We start from the raw sequence: 8,028 nt of genomic DNA on the forward strand, positions 1-8,028 counted from the left end.
CGCTGCTTGTCGTCGTTTGGTGGCTGGATCTCGTTCTAGGCTCGGCGGATTGCTTGATGGCGGTGGGTTCTGGTTCGAGGCAAGAATAGGGCCGCCGCTGCTCGTCGTCGTTCGGTGGCTGGATCTCGCCGCTGCTCCTCTGGGCTCGGCGGAGGTGCTCGATGGCGGTGGGTTCTGGTTTGATGCAAGAACAGGGGAAGAGGTCGCGCTGTGACAGTGGTGAGCCAAGGGAGGAGAAGAGGTCGTGCTGTGATGGCAGCGCTAGGGTAGCGCGAAGAGAGAAGAAGAAAAGGGCTGCGGCGCTCTGACAGTGGATCGGCGTTGTGATGACGGTTTCGGGTGGCTCGCCGGCTTCTACTTCTGCTTCTGCTTCCATTCTTCTTTTGCTTTTGCTTCCATTCTGCTTTTGTTTCTATTATGTTGTTAATTTTTTATTATTGTTGCTTTTGGTTGTTTCTGCTTCTGATTGATTATATTATTTCATTGTTGTTGTTGTTGTTGTTGTTCTACTCCTGCTTCTTTTTCTGCTCCTGCTTCTGCTTCTGCTTGATTCCATTATTAATTCATTGTTGATTCATTGTTGTTGTTGTTGTTGTTGTTGTTCCTACTTTTGCTTGATTATATTGTTGATTCATTGTTGTTGTTGCTTCTGGTTCTGGTTTTGTTTCTGTTTCTACTTGTGCTTGTGCTTGTGCTTCTGCTTCTGCTTCTACTTGATTTTGGGGAAGAAGAGGAAGGGGCATTTTAGTTCGAAGGACGGTTTTAAAACTAAATTAAATCTTCGAGACTATTTTGTAGCGAAAAAAAGGCCGGAGACGAAATAAGTTTTCGGCCTCTACGTTAGGGACCAAAATCATACTTAACCCTAAATAAATGTATTGATACATCCACGGTTGATTTTGTACCTCTAGAACTTATACTTGTTCTTCAAATTATCGATCTTGTTCTTGTACTGTTATTATATAGGATATTCTGTTAATTATTTAACTTTGACCTCATTGTGAGACTACATTAAAATTAAATAAAACTATTTTAAATTCAAATAAAATACTTTAAACTTTAAAAATTAAAACAGAATTACGCCCAAATATAAGGGCCAATTTAGTACTTTACATATTTTTTTTGTTATCTAATATCTATCATCTCTCTCTATCCCCACTACTTTCCTTTTCATCTTCCATTCCATGTGCCTCGTATACAAAAGCAATGAATGTCATCCAACCTTATACGGCTAATCACAGTTTTCATTTCTTTTTTTTTTTTTACCGCAATTGATTTTTCTATAGCTGTTCTGTTTTAGCTACACATAGAACTAGAAAAAAAATGACAATAACAAAGCGAGAAAGGAGACATATCCTAATGAGTGAAGTGTGTTAGTTGCATCATTTTCCATTGATATGTGTTGCACCTCGTGCTTATTAAAAGCTACAACAAATGTTAAAAAATCTGAGAAACGGTAAATTCTAGCTAGCAACCACCAACAAGGAAAGAAGATGAAAAAATTGCAATCATTTGTTACGCTATCTACTTAATCTACTTAATATACTAAAATTGGGTTTTTTCCCAACTAATGAAGGTGAGGTGTCGATCTCTCATGACTCCGTTTTTCCTCCAAAATGAACTTTCTTATTCTCTATTCTAAATTATTTTATAAAAAATATCTTTATTATAATTATCACACGATTTATTATAATTCATATCAATCAAATAATTGTAATTTATTATATCAATTATTTTAATTCATTAATTTATAAGGTACATAATAGCATAGATGATTTGTTACTTATAATGATTAAATACAATAAATACAAATTAATTTAGTTAAAAAAATTATTGTCTCATATGTTTTCCTATTTATTTTTTTAATTTATTAAATCCAATCAATTATAATAAATTAATTATATCAACTAATTAATTTAATTAATTATTTTCTAATTTAATTTTTTGAATTCAATAAATCAAAATTTATTTTATTTATTTAAATACATGAATTATAACTGATTAGTTATTTAATTTTATTACGATAAATATCAAATTTTATTCCGAATATAAAAATATAAAATTTTATTCCTTCCATTTTTATTTTACCACTATAAAAGACCATATATGCATGCTAGAAAAAAATATCATTCATTTACCAATTACTCTTTCATTAGGTAGCTTTTACAACAATTCTTTTTCTTCCTATGAGGCGTCGTCGCAAGAAGTCAACTATCATGGACACAAACCACCACACGCTCTTCAACTTCTGTGCTCATCATTCAGAGCAATATATGATATGCTATCCATGAAGCATTTATAGACCATGTTGTTATCATGTATGCATAAATAAAAAAAATTCCGTAATTAAGCTTAATTAAGTCATTTACCTGTTTGTGTGGTATATTATAGTGTGAAATTACTTTCAATTTGTGTTGTGCAATAATATTATGGTTTAATTTAAGCTTTTGTTTTAGAACTGTGTTATGATTTTATCTCATCATTTTCTCTTAGATATCAAGTTGATGTATTTTTATTTATTATTATTGAAACGGATGTGATATAAAATTTGTAAAAAAAAAAATAAAACTCTCACACTCAATTTATTTTATTGTAGTCTTTTATCTCTTCTATTTCTTTTTATTTTATTCTTATTCATTTTTTTTTAAATATCATATAATTTATCTACTTAATATACTAAAATTGAATTTTCCCCCAACTAATGGAAGTGAGGTGTCGATTCCTCGTGAATCCAATTTCCCGCCAAAATGAATACACTATTTTCTCTTCTAAATTTATTTTATAAAAATATCTTTATTATAATTATATTACAATTAGCATTTAATGAATAATGTATAATTATATTAATTTAAAAAAATATCTTAATTATAATTATATAAAAAATTAAACATAAATTTATAATTCTAATTACCATAAATATGATACTAACGTTCATAGTGGTAAATTGATATTGCAATAATTAATTTCTATAATTATTTTTGTACTACTAATGGCTATATATAATGTTTCTTTGTGGTTAGTGAATTTAAATCTAAGAGTCAAAGTATTCTTTTTTTCTAATTTGTTATTTTTCTTTGATTGGGCAGTTGTTTCTAAAGAGCTTTGTAGGTCAAGTTCAAGTCACATCCCCTCTACGTTTTCTATGTTTGTCCGAAAATATTCGAAGTGGAGCACATAATGAGATTGAATTTTCTCAATTTAGGTTCAGTTTTGAAAAATTTGTGTCAACCTTAAAGATGCAATTCAAAGATTGGTACGATATTTAAATTTTTTTCTCTTAAACTTTTGTATTAAAAATAATTTTATAATATATTGTGATTTTTTTCAGAAACTACTGGCCTTCTGGTGCATTAATATAATGCCATTGAGGAGAATAAAAGTCAATTTAGTTTGACAATTTTAACAAGAAGATAGTCTGAATTTGTACGGATTCTAAGTGTTCGATCTTATGATGTTATTTCGGTTAGTTGTTACGAGAATGACTCTAATCTATACATATCTAAGGATTAGAATAAATTAAATATTATTTAAATAATTTAGTTCTAATATTGGTATTTGATTAAATTAGTTTTAGAAAAATTTAAATTGTTGTCTCAATTTATATATTATGACTATTTTTTTTGGATATGTTATTTTTAAACTTTTTAATATGAAATTTTTTTCTTTTTTTATTTTTAAATTTGTTTTCTCTTTTGGATATATGTATCACCTTTTTTTTTGTAATTCAGATTAGTAATGTAATTATTAAGAGAAATGTAATTCATTAATAGATTAGAATGATCAAAATTTAATTATATTGTGTGGACACAAAATTGATTAATTAAGATTAAGACGTGAAAAAGGAAAAAGAGTCACAATACGTGGTTTTGCTTTCTTGCTAATATATAAAATGCGTGAAAGAAAAAAAATTAAAATATCACCATTTAAAAAAAATTGTTAATCATGCATATGAAAAGGGATTGGAGAATATGCATGGATATAAAAAAAAATTATTATTCGATTGTAGAATAAAAAATAATCATATATATATAAAAAAATAATCATAACAAAAAAATAATTAATATATGTGACTTAAATTTTTATATGTATAATTAATATATATATTTAAAATTATTTAACAAAATTAATATATATGTATAGATAAATAAAGAAATTATTATAATTTATGAAAATTACACATACGATCACTACAAGAAACACGGAAGATAGAGGCAACAAATTGCCTGCGGTTTTTCCATGAGCTGCAAATTGGCAAGATAGCTGCGATTGGCATTCGACCTCTTCAATGTGACGCAGAATCGGATGGATTAGCGTCGAATCCATGAAGCACCGCCACCAACCCCAACCCTTTATCATATACGTGGTGGTTGTGTTACCTAATCTGATCAGATTACCCAAAATCAAGAAAAACAGAAACCTACGAAAGGAGAGTAGAAGCGCGCAAACCCCTGTTCTCTGCTCCGCCGTGTGCCGCTGTGTCACCCTGGAATCGCGTGGCTGCCGACCCATCCTCCTCTCACCGCCATCGACCGTTCCCCTCTACTCTACAGTGCGTGAAACCCCTAATCCCTCCTCCACGGTGTGCGAAACCCACCCCTGTTCTCTGCTCCACCGTGTGCGTTTGTGCCATCTTTCAATCGCGTGGTTGCCCAGACATCCTCCTCTCACCGTTCTCGACCGTACCCTCTCCTCCACCCCTTACTCCCTCCTCTATCGTGCGCGATCTGAGCTATCGCGACCTCTCCCCTGGTTCATTCTTCCATCCAATTTGTTCCCTATTTTCATCAAAATTGTCTACATCTTCTCGGTTCAGATTATGCTTTCAGGTTAATTTGATTTAGATTTTGTCTATATCTTCTATTAATTGAAGTTAATTGTTCCTATATAGAGTTAAAGGATTTGAAGGTACCACTATTGTGTTTTTGGGTTGGTCTGATGGAATCGAAACAGTTCTCTGCGTTGTTTTAATAATTGATATAAAGTATTGACATGTACCCTTTATCGTTCAACAGCTCCAATTGATGGGTTTCCACTTTCAAATATCTAACAATTTTTTTACTCAAATATTTAATAATTGCTTAATGCTGCTGCTGATGTTTTTCTGTTTTGATAAGTTGTTGCTGCTATTGACTGTTGTATATATACTTGGTAAATTTTCATGTCACCTAAAAATTTATTTTGCCTTTGGACTGTTATTTATTTTGTTGCTATCAACTTTCTTTGTTGTTAGTTTTTTAGGTCTGTTGTTAATTTTATAGAACTAGAATTGTTGAAATTTTACATTATTCAGAACTGTGTAAGTGTGCTAGTATTTGCCTAATTGAAAATTGAAAATTAGATACTAAATTGATATATATATTGTTACATACTTATATACATGAGAAGTCGAGAGAGAACAGTACACAACATAGCTGCAAATTTGGATTGCAATTTTGTTCAGGTGTCTTTTTTGTTTTAGTTCTCAATTTGGTACAGTTCAAAATTCTTGTGTTGCATCTACAATCACACAAGACTAAAGTGAAATATACTAATACAATTTGGTATTGTATTGCTTTACATCAGGACGTGGAATAAAGTCGCTTAGTAATTTGGTTATTCAACTTAGGGAAGTCTGTAACCATCCTGACCTCTTAGAGTATGCCTTTGATGGTTCATGTAAGTACCATGCTATTAAAGGTTCTATTGGTTTGGTACTTTATGGTTCTCAACTAAGTTGTGTTTTGCTTTCTTAGGGCTTTATCCTCCTGTAAATGAGATAGTTGAACAATGTGAAAATTTTCGTTTGCTTGAACGGCTGTTGAAAAGGTTATTTGCAAGAAAACACAAAGTATGTTCACCAATTATGTGATTGTCTCTCAATATATTATTTTATTTTCTCTAAGCTGTTATGGTTATTTGTGTTTGCCAAATGCTTTTAGGTTTTGATATTCAGTCAGTGGACCAAAGTGTTAGACATACTGGATTACTATTTTAGTGAGAAAGGCTTTGAAGTTTGTGAAATTGATGGTAGTGTTAGACATACTGCATTAGCATGAGCCGTTAATCTAGATTTATTTGTTGCTCTTGTTATAAGTTTTATATACTTCTTTAGATTTTTAATCCAAGTTGTACAATTTATTAATATTAATTTATAGCATGGTTGTTTGCAAATTTTATTCCAAGTTGTGCTTACATGCTGATCATATTAATTTTGTTGCTCACATGCTAATCATATAGTGGACCAAATTTTATATACTTCTTTAGATAAATTCAGCACTTTATGAGTTCTGATATAATTATGCAACATGGCTAGCACATTTTACGGCATCATCTTTTGCTAAAACTCAGTTGTTATAAACCATGCTTATCTTTCATTTGAATCCATGTACATTATACGCTGAATTTTCTTTCTTTCTTCTTGTATTATTATTATTATTTTGTTAATTTATTTTTTAACTTTTTCAGTTTGTTACTTAATCAGGAAAATCAAGGTTACAAAGACAAGCAGTGGTAGAAAGCCATTGGATTTTATTCGGAAGCCATAAAACTAAGCAGTAACAATGCAACATACGACAGTGATAGGTCCCAAGCTTATCTAGAACTTGGAAGGTAGCATATCATCCTTGCCTTTCACTTTTCAAAAGTTATTTAGCAAGCATCATGATTTTTTATTTACTTTTATTATTATCCTTTAACTTTATATGCAGTTACCTCCAAGCTGAAGCAGATTGTACAAAAGCAATTAACTTTGACAAAAAGGTGATTTACCTCTATAAATAATCCTGAACTTGGATAATTATGAAAGTTCTGTGATGATTGATTTTCTTGTCATGAAGACAAACAACTTTTGCTTATAATCCAAATTTCAAATATCATGAGTCTGCTTCATATGAAGCTCCTTCTAACGTAGGTTCAGATTCTTGCATATTCTATAATTTCTTGGATCTAGTAGCTGTGCAGAATTTTATTATTTATTGATATTAATTACCTGTCTTTTCTTTTTCCGCAGAATGTCAAAGTGTATTTTAGAAGAGGTAGAGCTAGAGAGATGCTTGGCTACTATACCGATGCAATTGATGGTAAGATCTTTCATTCAGTTCAGACTTTGTGCGACAAGTATCTACACAGGCTACTATATTTCTTTTTTTACATCTTTGTTCGATTGTTGCTCTTATTTTCATATGAAAGTTTCAGAATTTCCAAATCATAGGTCAGCTATTTTTCTTTGCACAACACAGCTTGGAAGATTAGAAGTTGCAAAGGTTTGTTCTTGTAATGCCTGCAAAGAGATATTAGTTGGCTTGTAAAAGTTGTTAATTCTGATTTTTGAACTTCTACTTTATGGATGAACTGTGTAGAAAGTCTGCGGAAGCTTGAGGAACAACCTGAATGGTTGAGGGGTGGAAAGCTCTGCGGAAAGCTCTGTGATTATCATGTTTGTAGGTTTACATAGGATATGCTTGTCCTTTTTGCATTCTGAATCTATCTATTCTATTTTGCAGTTGGAGAAATGATACAAATGTCATTTTAGCTGATGAAATAGGTCTTGGTAAAATTGTTCAGTCAGTTTCAATGCTTGGTTTTCTACAGGTAGAGTACCTTCTCTATTAGGTTACAAATGCACTTGTAGAATGTTAAATTAATCCACTTGTTTCTTTATACAGAATGCCCAGCAAATCCATGGCCCTTTTCTTGTAGTTGTACCATTGTCTACTTTATCAGACTGGCTAAGTATGCTAACTGCCAAGTGAGTAACATAAAAAAGAATCTTGCACTGACTTAGTTATAAACATGAACATGTAGCTTATATTGTGAATTTTCTTGAATTTGCATGTTTCTGTGTTTTCGTCCTAGTATTTCTTGTTATCTTGCTTGATGTTATCTTGCTTGATCGTCACACCTTTGTATAACTTTTATTGACTTATAATTTATTGCTGCTTCTATTACCTTCCTTGTTTATCAGATAGATTGTTTCATTTTATTTATAGAATTTATTGCTTATACTATATTTGAAACCGTTGCAATTTTAAAAAAAAAAACCAACATAAA

At 31.1% G+C, this 8,028-nt stretch overlaps 1 long non-coding RNA gene across 1 annotated transcript in view; it reads left to right on the forward strand.

Annotated features, from left to right (window-relative positions):
• Nucleotides 5,834–8,028, forward strand: part of LOC110267502 — an 18,170-nt gene continuing 15,975 nt past the window's right edge. The window contains exon 1 of the long non-coding RNA XR_002355224.1: nucleotides 5,834–6,104. This is a non-coding gene — a long non-coding RNA (uncharacterized LOC110267502). The remainder of the gene's footprint in view (nucleotides 6,105–8,028) is intronic.

Source organism: Arachis ipaensis, chromosome B10 (assembly GCF_000816755.2).
Source record: "Arachis ipaensis cultivar K30076 chromosome B10, Araip1.1, whole genome shotgun sequence".
Taxonomy (NCBI): domain Eukaryota; kingdom Viridiplantae; phylum Streptophyta; class Magnoliopsida; order Fabales; family Fabaceae; genus Arachis; species Arachis ipaensis.